Consider the following 17027-nt stretch of genomic DNA (forward strand, 5'->3'; position numbering starts at 1 on the left):
AAATGTGATGAGGTGGGGGCATCAAAAACAGTCAAGATGGTGGTGGTACTGTGTACTAGAAGCCCCACCCTTTTTATGCATCACACATAAAAAGGAAGGGCTGATTGTACATTTATCACTGCAATCTTGACTTTTTTTTAATCTCTCCCTCCACCCCACCCCCAGACATCCCTGCACAAGAAGGAGTTGTAGAAAGTCAGTCAGAAACATCCTCTGAAAAAAGAACCATGGCTCCATACAACTATTCTTAAAATATACTGTGAAGTTATGAATTACTACCAGCTTGACTGTTGTCATGTTTTACTGACACAAAATATGTAAGCTGCAGGAAGATTCAAGAAACAGAGCTTTCTCTTCTACATAGATGAGGAAGATACTTTATTTAACTAATTTCTTCCTGTCACCTACAGTATTTAAGGCCAAAAACCATTGTGGGGGATCAAAAGCTTACAGATAAACAACAGGGAAATGGAAGGCCTGAAGGAGATCACAGATAACAAAAACAGCAAAACCTCAGGATTGCTTCCAACTACAATAAATACTACCATGCAAAATTGTGTGTGTGTGTGTGTGTGTGTGTGTATTTATTTATTTATTTATTTATTTATTTATTTAAAGAGGAAAAGGTAACAAGAGATCAACCTCTAGCTTCTTGTTCCCTTCTTTTGTTAAGTCTGGCACATTTCCCTAGCCCTTGTTTTCTGTTTACCAGCTAGCAGACTAACTAAATCACACAAAACATTTTGCAGCCCAGTGGAGCCATTCCTAGGAAGGAAGGAAGGAAGGAAGGAAGGAAGGAAGGAAGGAAGGAAGGAAGGAAGGAAGGAAGGAAGGAAGGAAGGAAGGAAGGAAGGAAGGAAGGAAGGAAGGAAGGAAGGAAGGAAAGAAAGAAAGAAAGAAAGAAAGAAAGAAAGAAAGAAAGAAAGAAAGAAAGAAAGAAAGAAAGAAAGAAAGAAAGAAAGAAAGAAAGAAAGGCAAGCAACCATAAATGCAGGACCACACATTGTCCATCAGGCATAAGTGGTGTCACAGTTAAGCTTCTCGGGCCATCAGAAAGGGCTGTCTATATAAGATCTAGTTCTTCATTCCTCAGGGGTTGCAGCTGATTGTCACCTGACTAATTGAAATTCTGCTGCATTGCTGGCTGCTGTTAAGAAGCCTGACATCATTCATGCCTGTTCTATTGGGCTAGCAGTAGATACCATACAGGTCATTCCAAACGTGGCTGCAGTAAGTTGTTTCAAGACTCATTCCTATAATACCTGAAGGATTTAGAGCACTGAAGTCAAGAAAGGTATCAATCTTTTTTTTCCCCCTTCTTTGTTTCTCATCCACGACTGCCTGCATGGCAGAGTGCAGGGAGTCTCCTTTCTGACTGTGAGGTGCACCTGTGATTGTGATGCCTCTTTTTTCACAGGGGAGAGTTTATCTTGCACGTTCAATCACAACAGAAGAGGGGAAGCAATCATGTTTTATTTAAAATGCTTCCTTGCATTTGATTTAGAAATATCAGCCAACGTGAAACTGGGGAGAAGTCCACCACTGAGAATTAAAACAGGAACAAACACACACCCTTCAATACTGGTGATATATGTATAAATCTCCAGAAAGGGGCTGGAACTTGCTTGTTACTTATTTTGATTTTGTCTCCTTTTGCTGAATGTTGTTGCATGATGTGCTGTTAAAAAACAAACAATCAGACACTATGTCTGTCACCAGCTTCTGTGCAATGATGGTGGTGGGTTAAATTTTAAAAAATCTATAAAAAAACCCACGAATGCTTACAGATTTTCACTTGCCCAGGGTCCTCACCTGAGTCACACAGAAACAGAAGAAATGGGACAGAGCCAAACCCAAAAGAGCAAGGGAATATTATGGGCTTCACCAAGATCTATAGAGACCCGTGTCACCTTTTTGCCAGCTTGGCTGGTTCACCAGCTGCAACTATTTTTGAACAGTCATAAACTATTCACCATGATCTATGTTCTGAAAACTTCCAGGCTGATTTAATGCAATACATTATGCATCAGGCTACTTTTGATGATGACTCAGGAGCTTCTCTTGATGCGGAATTGAGCATATTGCAGCAATTTTGGAAAAACTTTGTAGGAGGGTTTGAACACTTGAAAATGTTGTATGCTTCTTAAGAAAATCACCACTATCTGTATTATGGGGGGTGCAGATTCATAAACTGGGGTTATGATCTACAATGAAAGTTTTGAAGTGGATAATTCACCCATAATCCGAATTCAGTTGGGCACTCCAATAAATCTGGCATTCCTGCTGGCATAACTTAAAAATTTCCTCTCCTTGTTACTCTTGGCTCTTCTAGCCTTGCCATTTTTGTTCCTTTTGAAAAAGAGAGTTTCCCCATGTTGGAAACAGCTAGTCTTTGTGCTTTTCCCCACATCCTCAGTGATGTGCTTTCCTCTGGTCCTTGGCCAAATGCACACCACTTTGAACAACTGTTGACCCAACACAGTTCTTCTTGCTACATGTCCAAAACCAGGCCAGGAAACTTGCTGCCCTTGCATGATGGCTGTGCCTGTCAAAGTCTGGTGGGAAGAAATGTGGAGATAAGGACAGGTGTTGGGAATGGGAGAGAAGTAGGGAGGGAGAAGGATTTCTGAAGAAGAGAAGAACCTGGGGAGATAGGATGACTCCAGGCCTGCTGGATTAGAAAAAAAGCAAGCAGCAGAGGTTACTATTTGTAGAGAATATAGAAGATGACCATGATAGAAATATCTAAGAACCATTACTTAGGCAAAAGGGGCTGAATTTTTTTTAAGTCCCGAGAGATGAGATAAATATTTGGAAGTAGCTCAGGCAGATGCCCCCCTTCCCCCGATTCAATGGAGTGTTAGAAGGGAAAGGTACAGCACAATCAGACTTAGAAGATTCTGTTATTATGGCCAATCTCAATAGAAGTAATTATAGCCTTCCTGTGGAGTTGATTTCCTGGTCTGGTCTACCTAGTAGGGCTGACACTAGTAAAAATAGCAACCATATGGAATGCCTTCCAGGAGGGCACTATTCCTATCTTAGCCTAAAAAGACAGAAATAAAACATTGGTTGCAGGGAGATTTTGTTTTCTTCAGCAGCCAAAGCAGAAATAGCCAAGCATGCACAGAGCTGCATGACCAGATGGGAGGGGGTGGTCCTGCAATGGGCCAACTGGAGCTATGCAGGTAAGTAACCTCTCTCAGGCACCTCTTCCAGGTGAATCAGAATGTTTGCATAGGAGGTTGTGTTCTGTTTTTCAGTGGAAAACATACTTTCTCGCTAGATCACTTTGATCCAGCTTCAGTGTGCCTCAGGAACTAAGATGGAGGCTCTGCTGTGAAGACATATCTTTAATGTAGGATAAGTAAGGCTCTTGGTTCCAGGGCAGGAAGGGTGTAGGGTTGAGGCCTTAAAACCTGACAGGGATATGGGGTGTCAAATATTTTTTCATTCTTCCAAAGTGGCTTCAGTACCTGTGTGATATAGTCCTCCTCCTGGGACCTTCTCAGTCTCCCCCAAGTAAACCATAAACAAAACAAAATAAACATAAGATCTATTGATCTTTTAAGAATATTCTGTTGTCTTAAAATGGATCTTTCTTCACAAGCAGCAGTTTAAAGAGTTCGTAAATATGAATCTGTAACTCACTTATTTTTTTTAATCTTCCTTAATGAATATCCTCTGAAAATTTTGCTGTCCAAGAGGAAAGTTTAGGTAATAATCTTCAAAAAAAAAAAAAGGGTTCCAGCAAGGCATGTTATTGTAAATTAGTCACAAAATGTGAAGTTTTCATTTCTTCCAAGTTTTCATAGTACAGTATTTCTAATAAAGTCTACAGACTTAAAAGAAATAGGAATTTCTCTCTTTGCAAATCATTTAATTTCAACTGCTTGGGCATAGAAAGCCCAAACAGGATTGCTACTGAACTCAAATTTGAAATCCATACTATACTCTTTTATTAGACCATATGTTTCATTTGCATAAGAAAGTAATGAGAGAAGAAGTGATATGCATCTTCTCAACAGCTGTAGTTCTGTGTTGCTACTCTTGATATTATTCATCTTGGCAGGAATGATATTTATACCTGCAATCCATGGAAAACTCCTGGAGATACAACCATTCTAGCAGAGCCCACTGGTACTGACTTCTGGGTCTCCCTTTAATAATTTTCCCCACCCATCCTGTGCTATAAGCAGCATCAAATGGCTGGATTATGTTGCCATGTTATTTCTCATAAAGCCTCTGATGTGGCAATGCTGTTAGGCATTCTAGAAAATTTAGAAGTTTGTTACCACTGGCATGTAGGGTCCACTAATAGGACCCTCCAGTAAAAGAAGAGTTTCAAAAAGCATATTCTGTCTTGAACATGCTCAGATCTGGCATTGACCATACAGAGTGTGGGAGGAAAGATAAAGAGCAGAGTTCTTCCACTCAATAACATCCATGACCTATTGCTAATAATCAGTCATAATCAGTCTGAAGTTCAAAGAAAAAATACCTATTTTGTAGCAGTTTAACTGTAAAATTAGAACTCTAGCTATAGCTTGCTTCAACCAAAATAAAGTCTAAGTCTGCTGATGAATACAAGGTTCATGATCTGCTCCTTATCCAAACGTTTATCTATTCAACATTTTTTTAGAAACAAAATAAAGAACCATGGAAAAGATGGGAAGAATGTATGGCAACCACATTGTTACTACCATATTGATGCAGAAAGTCTGAGTGCTCTTTACTGCTGATACATATTGAGTTATTTTCAATATGCTAATAGGAAATATTGTGTTTTTCTGAAGCCTAAATGATAGGTTTGCACAGTCTATACATGTGTGACTGAGAGCCATGGAACAGAGTGTTAGAGGTACAATCTTCAAACTAAAACAATCCCCTAGAACAACCTGAGGAAACATACATTAGTTTAAGTTTGTTTAGTCCATTCTTTATGCCAAGTTGGACAATATGTGTGGGTCTGCAGGGGTTGTTGTACTGCAACTTCCACAATCCTCACTACTTAGCATCAGATTAGGACAGATAAACATTGGAATTCAATACAGTCCTGAGGGTCACAAGTTGTTCACATGTTCTATGCATAGAAAGCAACTAGCAACTGATGAAAATAATCCTCAGAATTTCCAGTATTGCTGCTTGTTGCAGAAATAGTATTTATTTTATTAATCTGTGCAAAACAGAATAATCTGAAATGGACAAGACTCTGCAAAGCCAAAAGTAAATGGTACAATATGGCTGCACAAATCAGTACCTTAATTAAAATTTAAAAATAAATACCATTTCTCAAAAGAAGTTAGGGAGAATCACTGGCTATGCCAAGACTGTGAGCTTCCAAAATGATTCCATTGCCAATTGCTTCTCTTAATTAATTAAGCATATGAAGCACATTTATAAGCTTATAGAATGCAGTTGTCTGAAGAAAGATAGACTTTTTTCCCTGCAAGTCTGCATCAAATGCTAAGTTTGTCCAGATCTTGCTGATCTTCACAATCTCAATTATTTATAGAAAGAAGAGTTGACATAATGAAAGTACTGTACATAGCAGAGAGAAAGCTCTGTTGATGAGTATTTTCAGGTGGGCTGAAAAAATTCCTGGCATTGACAAATGAAATGAAGTATTCTTGAAAATTTCTTGAAAATATATATAAATCTAAGTGGCTTCCATGAACAATGCCCATTTCTTTCTCATTCACTCCTATTTACCACAGTTCCTACCACTGTAGAAATCTTCATTGTTGCAGTTTCCTGAAAGCACAGATGACTAGGGAAATCTGTGGGTGTATGTCAAAAAAGTCAGGATGATGGTGGCAATCACATGATCAAAGTCCTCCCCCCTTTTTACATGCTTTGTGCATGCAGTATACATAAAAAGGGGTCAGGTCTTCAACTGTACAGTCATGGCCACTATCTTGATTTTTTAAACATCCCCGCTGATTTTTAATTTTTTAAATCAGCCCCTGCAGCTGATTATAAAGAGTTCTCAAGGATAGGATTGCACATTACTAACAACAGATAGTTGATGTTCAGAAAAGCAGCTCCTGAATTCACATTTCTCCCTGCAGTGCAAAAATTGCACTTAAAAAAATATTTGGGAACACATAGGAATGCACAGATAACCTAATTTTGATTTATATACCCTTTTAGAATATGTAAGTCTATTTCATTTGTACATTTGTATGATTTTCAAAACAATTTGCCAAATAGTTCTTAGTAGTGTGGGTTCCTGAAACAGAGGTTTAAAAAATAATCAAATTTCAGATCAAAATGGGATATCTGCCAAAAAGGCTTTCACCGTGGAACAGAAGAGAGAGAATGTATGGTCTCTGCTAGCAGTCAAAATTCTCTGACCAAAAGCAAAACAAAACTAATAGCTAATATTTGTTACAGTTGTATATTAACCTGAAGGGTTCTGGAGATGACTCAGAAGCTTCAGCTGGCTCAAAATGCAGTTGCTGATCTGCTAACTGAAAATGTGACAGTGTTACATTCATGCAGCGGGCATTGCATTCACTTCCAATTTTCTTCCAGATCCAATTCAAAGTCAAATTCACCTTTAAACCCTACATGACTTGGCACCCGGGTACATTCCCATCCAGATTAGGCTTGCTCCAGGTGATCCCTAAGGAAAGGTATTCCGAGGATCCCTACCCTATGAGAACTGAAGAGGGGTTGGTGCCCAACAGCGCATCTTCTCACAGGTGGCTTCCATCCTCTCGAACACTCTGCCAACCAAGACTATACATTTCCTGAACTTCCCAGCCTTTAAGAAGGCTTTAAAAACTTTGTTGTTCTACAGGGTGGGGATGATATAACGGCTGCCTGTATTAGGTAGATTAGATGTGATTTTTTTTTCAAAATTTTGGTCGATTGTAAACTGCCTGATTAAAAAGGATGGTTATAAATACTGGTATAAATAAATGCAATAAACAAGATAAATCAAGGGAGGTTGAGCTTAATGCATGTGTGTATGTGCTGTGTATGTATATAGGGTAGTTAAATTTTTATGGTAGGATTTGGTGCATTCAGAACGCATATTGGGTAAGTCACGTACAAAAGTAAAAATAGAAAATCACATACAACAATAAATGCAGATTTGTTCTGATAACTGACACAAAATTAGCTGAAAACTACATCAGCATTTGTAGCAATAGCATGAGCTGACCTGAGCTTGATGTCTTTCAATAGTATTATCCTTCTTGCTTTACAGGTAACAACTATTCTAAGCTGCTAAAAAAATCTAAATTCTTCCATTATTGGTATGCAGACCTTTAAAATATGTCCATAAAATTAATAAAACTGAAGGGGTGTAACAAATGCCATCTTTCTCAGTCCTGATGTAGACGGAGAGAAAAGATTGCTGCATCCATTGAGAGAGCTATATTTATGTACCTGGAAGGAATATCTTCCTGTTAAGTCCAATCACTTCCAAAGTCTGTCTCTTTCTGTGATGTCTAATCCACCTGCTAGATTCTATATAACAGAACGTGAAGGATGGTGAAGGAAATGTCTTCTGAAGCTCTGACTCATTTTTTACTCTTTCTCAAAGAAGTATCACAGAACCAGACCTGAACTAGCAACAATTAAAACTCTGATATTTAATAATCAGAATGTGTATTTTGATATATACAGGAGTTATAGCTGAGTCATGGTATAAGATTAAACTACCATTGGTTACACAATATTTTGCTGGCTGTATTTAGCTGCTGCTGCTGCTGCTTCCTCTTCTTGTCTTTCATGTCCTTCTTCTTCTTTTTCTGCCTTCGAGTCAGTTTTTAACTCCTGGTGACTGCCTGCAGAAGTCCCTGCAGTTTTCTTGGCAAGATTTTTCAGAAGTGGTTTGCCATTGTCTTCTTCTCCCAAGAGCTGAGAGAGAAGGACTTTCTCAAGGTCAGGCAGCTGGCTTTGTGCCTAAAGTGGGACTAGAACTCCTGGTTTCCTGGTTTCTATCTTGGTGCCTTAACCACTACCCCAAACTGGCTCTCATTTAATTCTATAGCCGTGTAAATATATTTAGCTTTATGCAATAGCAAAATTACAGTGTGTCAATATTTCTGATAAAAAGGAATAGCCTTTAAAGTCCCATTGAATAAAATCCCAATGTTTTTTAATGTCCCATTGACTGAAGATATTTAGGCCTGTTCTAGGGATTTTAATTTATTTCTCTACACATATTCCTAAATCATGCTTAGCTTTTTTTTTTTTAGTTAATGGGAAGTAGGACCACCTTTGTTAGCCAACTCTTGATGTGCCTTACGCCAAACAAGTTCACATTTAGCAAATGTATGAAAGTGGCCCCACAGCAGAATACACACAAAAACTCTGTGCTATTAGGAAAGCCAATTATTAGGCTTCTTAATCATATGGACCACCTATGAACATACAGCTCTACTACATACCATTCCAGGTAGCTTACTGGATGTATTAAACATATTTTCTGGCTTCTGACAATACATTGCGTCATAAGCTAATCAACCCCAACATACTAAAGCCAGAAATCTTCTAACTCACATTATCACCAACCAAACTTAGCCTTGCATCTGCTAGCCTTTATCTGACCTAGTCAAGCAGGTTGAATGGACATAGACAATGTATAGACAGATAACAGATAAGGTCCTATATCTTTTTATTTCACATCTTTTCCCCATTAAATGAGGGTAAGGAAAGCTTCATGATGGTACAGTTAGGACTGGCCTCAGGGTCTGATCCCTCATAACCAAATGAGGAACAAACAATCACCAAAAAGCTAGTAGTGATAGGAACAACAACAGAGAGATTTGTTACCAATACTTGGGCTGATAGGAACATATAACATTTCACCACTACAGCTTTTTAATTTTTTTTTTTAACTTTTTATAGATTAGGTAGACAGCTGGTCATGTACATCATTACAGATGCTCATTATATTATATTTACTCTGAAAATATATTTAGGCTGCAGCAGATTGGTGCTTATTCTTAAGAAAGACATATGGCTGTCTAAAGGAGAGAGGTGGGTAAGACTGCTAAAGATGAGGCCTTAAATTGATTGGTTGCACCATCAATAGATTGGGAGAATATTCTGTACATTATTTTTCAAGAGAAGAAACAAAAAGTAGAAACAAAGTTAATCCTGACATATAATTAATTAATGAACATTAATTTAGTCCTGAGTAGACATAATTAGCTAGTTTAGTGGAACTGCTATGTGTAAAGGCTTTAAACTTTCATTATGTCAAGTAAGTTCAATTAAGAGCTGTTCTTATGTCAGTTCAAGACTTAGAGAAATCAGACCATACCTGATAGTGACTTTGAACTCAGAGGAAGGCCTCTCTAGGGCCTCAGCAATCTTTACTATATGAACTTTAAGTTAAAAGTCCCAAACGACTTTGTGTCTTGTACATTTGACCAGCAAAATAAAATCTGTAACTGTTTAATCCATGTGTCATCACCCATCACCTTAATCTCTTTATATCACAATTTCAGAAGAACATCTTACTGTGGAAAGGAAATACTTTTATGACAGGTCATAAGCTCAAGTTTTTATCTTGTGCTCCCAAGATTTTGTCAAGCTGGCTTTACATTCATTCATTTGAGGAAGCTGTATGAGAAGCTTAAGGAAGAAAATTATTTTCCCCTCTTGACTTGGTTGCTGTACCCCCATCCTGTTGCTTTCAGCCCTAATGTATAGTTAATACATATTTATTAGTTATTTATATCTTGCTCTATACTGAAAGATTCCTAGAGCAGCTTACAAATACAAGCATTAAAGTAATCCATCTCCTCCATTTTACAATCTAAAACAGGATATGTAATGAAATATGGAGTTGGGAAGAAAGAGGAAGAAAAACAAAAATAGGCAATTCTCACATCTACCTGGGATGGAAACAGCTCCAAAGCCTGGTGCTAATTAGTTGATAATTAGAGGAAACCAAAGGTGTCTGGTTTCTAAATAGGAACAATTTTGTTTATATTCTCTTCCTTTTTTCAGCCATCCAGTGGAAGAGCAGCTGACTACATTGTTTCCCTTCAACTTTTCTGGAAACGTTTAATTAAAAAATAATGATGATTGAACCAAACTTGTTATAATTTATGATTTGTTTGCTATGTATCAAATCCAATTTTACAACAACAAAAGTCATAGATTAGTATGAGTTTACTTTGAATGTTTATATACTATAGACCCATATCAGGGTAGTGATGGTAACTGCAAGCAGATGAAGCCAGCATTTCTCAATATGTAGGTTGCTACCTCTGATGGGTTGCAAGCTGGCATATGGAGAGGTACCAGCAACGTTTTCTTCACAATTTCTTTCTGAGCATGCTTTTCTATTTTATTTATTTACTTGATTTATATAGCTGCCTATCTCACTTTTACGTGACTCTAGGCGGCTTACAGTAAAACAAATAAAACCACAAAATACATAATATAAAACAAAAATAAAAAGACATAGAATCTGGGAAATATCTAATCTATCATACATACAACCAGGAGACGGCCTCTTATCTATGCCCAGGCCCCAGGCTTGAGCATTAAGCCAAGTTTTCAAGGCATTATGAAAGGCCAACAGGGATGGGGCCAATCTAATCTCAGGGGCAAAGATGTTCCAAAAGGTGGGCGCTACAGCAGAAAGGGCTGTCCTGGGCCCCTCCAGCCAACACTTCCTAGGTGAGGTACCTGGAGCATGCCCTTCCTGTCAGATTGGATAGGATGGGTAGAAACAATTGGGGAGAAATGGTCCCATAAGTAACCCTGTCCTAAGCCATGAAGGGCTTTAAAGGTGACAACCAGCACCTTGAATTGCACCTGGAAGCACATCAGAAGCCAATGCAGCTTGCAAAACAGTGGTGTCACATGTGTCAAGTAACTGGCATCAATAACTGCCCACACCACTGCATTTTGCACCAGTTGAAGCTTCCAAATACTCTTCAAGGGCAGCTCCACGTAAAGCACATAACAGTAGTCCAATCTGGAGGTCATGAGGGCATGAGTGATCGTGAGCAGGGTGATTTGATGCAATGCAAAGCCATGTCACTGTTCCAAAACCCTGTATGAAACCAGTGCCCTATTAATTTTTTTAAACACACACAATTCCCTGTTGAGAGAAGAGTAATCATGCTTGGAAGTTATGAGGCTTCTATGCAATGCTCTAAGCACCTGAAATTCCACCCTCATTCTGCATGTGGAATTTCAAGGGTAGAAAAAGTAGGCTATAGAAAAGAGGAAACTGCAGGAGTAGGGGAAGGATCTACAAACACCAGGCTGGAATGGAAAGAGAAGATGGGCTATGAAGTGAGCTGTACTGGAAGTCAGAGCACTGAAAGCACCTTACAGCCTGCCAATGTTTTGCAAACTATAGCATTTAAGAGTAATTTAAGAGAAGCTGATTTAAGGCAAACAAACACTTTCTCCCACCCTCCCTTTGGTGAATGAGAGCACCTGTCTTCAAAATGTATCCAGATTCCAGAAATTATGGAAAAGTGATCCTGCTCATCCTTCTTTGTAAACAAACAAACAAACATGGATTTATTTTATTTTAACATTATTATTTCCAGTGAAACAGTTATAATGCATAAACTTCTAAGATCCTATCACTGCTTTATTTGATATATATCTCAGATTTTACTTATTAAAAGTAAGTGATATATTCATTTCTTATCCAACTAATTAAATAGTTTTATTCACAGGAGAGTCACACAAATTCATTTGTCATTTTTGGATATTGCAATATCAGAAACTTTGAGGACCTCTGAATTAAGCAATTGGTTGTTCTATGGACTGATTTTCAAATTTTCAAATTTCAAGCAGTTTGGTTTCTTAGGCAAAGGGCAATAAAAGAGTGAAAGTACAGTTATTCTACCCACAGGCAATGCAAACTGAACTTTTCATTTTATTCAAAAAGGAGATAGTCACCACAATCAATATCTGAGCATGCATAAATATAATAGAGTTCGGTTGCTTAGTCATGCAGGTGCAGAAAATGTAAATGCACCCCAAATCAATCACAGTTTGAATTAGAAAAAAAATTAAAGTTCAGTGATTTGTTACATGTTCAAGAATGTTAAACCTACTAGGTTTGATTTATGAACTGAAATTTCATGTTCTTGTTTTGATTTCAAATGGACTCACCATCTGCAATTAGACCCTATCTTAGAGAAAGTTTTTATGAAGTTCTGCCTTTGCCATTTCATAATACTGATGCATGTAATTTGATATGTCTGCTTGCATCCTTTGTATTGTCAGTCCAAAGATTGCCTAAAGGAAAGGAAAAACTGAGGATTCTCCCATCCTCTGAGTCTTACTCCCAAATGTTCTTCAAAATTAGCCCAGTTCAGAATCAATATAAATTTATCCTTCTTGTATGCAATTTTTGTGGTGCTCTGAGGACTGCAACCAGGGTCCTGAAGACTTAGGTGGCCCATCCCTGCACCAAAACAACTTGGGGATTAGGTTAACATAAGCTAAAAAATCAGGAAAAAGCAAACTTGATCTACAAATCTTGTTTAGCTGAGCATTCTTAGTAGTATTGTTATTGTAGAATAAGCTTCTGCTATGATGTCTGCATGCCATTTTCTATGCTGTTCTTTCTTATGGCTTTAAAAACAAATAAATTGGTTTTGCTACAGCAATTTCTAGGATGTTCTTATCATTCAGTAATTTGATCTAATTAGCTGCCTCTATATTTACTTGGAGACAGACAGTAGGGAGGGAGGAGGTCTACATTGTCCTGATGATAGCATCTCAGTGGCTGCTTAGATAGTTCCTTTTGACAGCAGGCGATATGTAAGTGGATTCATTCATGTCAGTATGATTCTGTTTCGATCAGATCTCTAGGTATTCTTTCTTATTCCTGAGAAAGAGTTTTTAAGAGGCTTTTTTGGGGGGCGGGGTCATTTGTCACATGTATTATCCAAATATAAATATCTTACCAGAGCAAAATCCAAAATTTTATTTTTAAGATTTCAGAACAGAATCTGAAAGATTCTAGAAAAGCTACAGAATTTGTTTTTCTCCATGTAATCCACCATTTTAGTGCATACCAAAGTGGCAAAAAGTGAAGACACTTTCCTATATTAGTTAACTATACTGGACAATTTTTGTCCAGTCTCCCACCTTCCCTTCTTGGGGAAGGTGGTTGAGAAAGTGGTGGCTTCGCAGCTCCAAAGGGTCCTGGAGGAAACGGATTATCTGGACCCTTATCAGTCAGGTTTCAGGCCCAGCTATGGAACGGAAACGGCATTGGTCGCACTTATGGATGATCTCTGGCGGGAGCAGGATGGTGGTAGTGCGACCATCCTTGCTCTCCTTGATCTCTCAGCGGCGTTCGATACCGTCGACCACGGTATCCTATTGGGACGGCTCAGGGATATGGGGGTGGGTGGCACAGTTTTGGGCTGGTTCACCTCCTTTTTCCGGGGCCGATCCCAATCGGTGGTGATAGGGAGCGAGAGATCCCATCCTCGGCCCCTCCTTTGTGGGGTGCCTCAGGGTTCGGTTCTCTCTCCACTCCTTTTCAACATCTATATGAAGCCGCTGGGTGAGATCATCCATCATCATGGGATGAGGCCTCATCAGTATGCTGATGATACTCAACTATACATCTCCATCCCTGGTGAGGTAAGTGATGCTGTTTCTGCCCTCTCGCGGTGCCTGGAGGCTGTGAGGGTCTGGATGGGGAACAACAGACTCCAGCTGAACCCTGGCAAGACAGAGTGGCTGTGGATTAATGGCTCTTCTGTATCCGGGACGTTGTCATCGTTGGTTCTGGATGGGGTAGCACTGCCCCAGACAGACCCAGTGCGTAACTTGGGGGTCCTCCTGGACTCACAACTCCTGCTCGAAGAGCAGATGGCAGCTGTGCCCAGGAGGGCTTTTGCACAGCTTCGGGTTGTGCACCAGTTATGCCCTTTCCTGGATCGGGATGCCTTGCGAACGGTCACTCATGCCCTTGTTATCTCCCAGATAGACTACTGCAACGCGCTCTACATGGGGCTACCCTTGAAGAATATCCGGAAGCTGCAGCTGGTCCAGAATGCAGCCGCGCGGGCGATTTTTGGGGCCCGAAGAAGGACCCATATAACACCTCTGCTCCGTGAGCTGCATTGGGTACCAGTTTGCTTCCGGGTCCAATTCAAGATGTTGGTTATCACCTTTAAAGCTCTACATGGCATGGGGCCAGGCTACCTGAAGGACCGCCTCGCCCCCACGATCTCTACCCGTCCCACCCGATCTCACAGAGAGGGCATGCTTCGGATCGCCGCGGTAAAAGAACTCCGATTAGCGGGGTCCAGAAGGCGGGCCTTCTCTGCTGTGGCCCCCGCCCTTTGGAACATCTTGCCCCTGGAGGTGAGACAGGCCCCCTCACTCCAGGCCTTTCGGAGGGACTTAAAGACATGGCTCTGCCATCTGGCCTGGGGCAGGGAGGGAAGAAATCAGAATTGGGGTTGGCTGGCCCCTTAGTGGTATGCTGTGACCCCAGCGGCCTCTTGGATTTCTTAGCTTTTTTATTTTTTAATGTTTGGTTTTATAACTTTTAACTGTATTCATGTTTTTTAGTATGTTGTAAGCCGCCCAGAGTCCCCCATTGTGGGGAGATGGGCGGGGACAAATTAAATAAATAAATAAATAAATAAATAAATAAATAAATAAATAAAAATAAACAGATCCTCATATATTTCTCAATGAGGAGTCCTACACACCAGGACAGCAGCATCCATAACAAACTATAGCAATGCTAAAACAACTCTATGTGTGCAATGATATCATCACACCAATGCCTCCGTATGTCCCAACTTCTAACCCAACTATGTAAGTCATAACAGAACTGGGATTAATATTTGCCCTCCTACTTTTGCAGAGATCCACATACCAGGGATGAACAAGGTTTCAGCAGCCATGGGCTGTACATCTTCTAATGGTCAAGCCCTATAGGAGGCGTAGGGATGATGCAGCAATGTCAGCAGAGACAGCGTGTTCTCACATTTTTTTTTAAGGTAAAAGAGTTAAGGGATTCACCCTCAACATCTCTCTAACACAAAGATGCCTCACTAGCCATAAGGGTATGTTCCCATCATGCTGCCTTCACTTCATCACCCACCCAGTGTGAAGGCAGCTTCCATTTGACTTTAAAGGACAGTTTTAAAGCAATATTTTCCCCCTTTTCTTCCGGTGATGACATGATCAAAAGCTTGGATTTGCTCAGTTAAGCTTGGTAGGGGCACGCCCCTTCCCTCTTATTGCTCAGCACTGCCATCCATGCTCATTTTGGCTTCTCTGCAGGACAGATGGCTGGACCCTCAGCTTCTGCAATGGCATTTACCTATAAAATATCTGACTGGCACTTTTCAACATTGCACATTATCAACATTTATATGGGCTTGCTGCTCTTTTGAAGAACTGGTATACCTTCTTCAAAAGAGTGAAAAAACTCTTCTTTAAAAAAAAACAAGAACAAACCAAGACTAGTATTCTCTTGGAGGTGTGTGGGCTTATGTGTTAGCAGAGTAGAGAAACTGGTGAGAAATTGGCAAGGTCTGGAGCGCTGAGGCTGTTGGGTGAGAGAAGATTGTTCCCAGGCAACTTTGCTCTCTGATTTCTTCTCCTCTCTCCTGTTAAAACTTAATGAATTCCTGCTCCCTTCAACATCTTTGACTCCAAAGCAGAAAAAGAGATTTATATACATTTAAAAGTAAAGAACATACACATACATGTCCTCTTCATATGATTTGTCAATAGTGTGTAGTCTCATTCTTTGCCCGAAGTTTTTTGCCAATGAAATTTACTAGGCAGAATTCCCCCCAACCCACCTCCTCGATTCGTGCCTCTATCTTTTTGATCAAAACAATTAGACAGCCTCTAGTTAAGATAACACAGACAGGGAGCATGTCAAGATTATCTCAAAGACCTTTTAGGCATATGGGATGCTGAATTGAGCAGTAAAAAAGAAAAGAAAAGGGCAACAGTGGTACAAAGCAGCTCACAAACATAGGTAGATAAGAGGGAATGGAGTTCAGAAGCTGATCAACAGCTCAGATAATAAGAAAAAATGTCACAGTGAACCAAATAAGGGGTGGAAAGTAGAAAATGGGTAAAAAAAAAAAAGATCTGGATAACATTCATTTGTTTCTGAAGTTTAGCTGAAATGGGAGTTGTCTTTCTATGCATGCAACCAAATGAAATAGAATTATTTTACCTAATATTTGGCAATAAAATTGTCCACCCACTATCTTGTTCCCTAAACGAAGTTTACAGAAAGAAGCTAAACCTGTGCCAGGCAGGGAAATTCTGCACTTTTCCCCCACCAATTCTCATTCAATTTGATTAAAGAATATTTGTTTTTGAAATGTTTACAAAGAGGAGAGAATGTCGGTGAAATTCTGATGATAGAGCCTGATGCTTTTGTATTTATTTACAGATTACTACTGTAAATAAGACAGACAGACAAGGTATTATATACGTATATCTTCCATTGTATAAGCGTCTCTCAGGTGGTCTGCAGCCTCCCTAGCTTATTATACAATTAAATCACCAGGGAAGCACAATGAAGGAACTTTTCCATGGGCTGTTCCAGTAGTGATTCTCCTGCCATCATTGAAGAGGGAAGCTTTCATTTGAGAATTTCTCCTTCCCCTGAAGAATTGTAAATAGACCTTTTTTTGGCACACAAATTTGGTTCAGAATTTTGAAAGGTGAGTTGCAGACAGCTCTTGTGATGGCAAAGGCTTTGACACTTTTCAGAAAGGTCAGTGCTTAAACGGAACCAGTTATCCAGAAAACTGCTTCTTCTTATATGAAACTGTTGTAATGTGCAATCTTCATCTTAGACTCTGTTTAATGTTCCACAATTTAGAGAAAGGACATGTCCTTGTTTAGAACAGCACTCCGGAGCTTCTACCTGAGAGAAAGAAAGCTTGCTTCTTTTTGCTAGCTATTTAGATACTGAAGAGAATATACTTTCATTGGGCTTTTATGGTTATGGTGGTCCTTAGGCTTGTCCTAATGAAGAAATCCTCTGAACCTATTCATATTATTAACTTGTGTGT

Source organism: Python bivittatus, unplaced genomic scaffold (genome assembly GCF_059951505.1).
Source record: "Python bivittatus isolate LINGU-HERP-01145 unplaced genomic scaffold, Pbiv_v1 ctg000330_np1212, whole genome shotgun sequence".
Lineage (NCBI taxonomy): Eukaryota > Metazoa > Chordata > Lepidosauria > Squamata > Pythonidae > Python > Python bivittatus.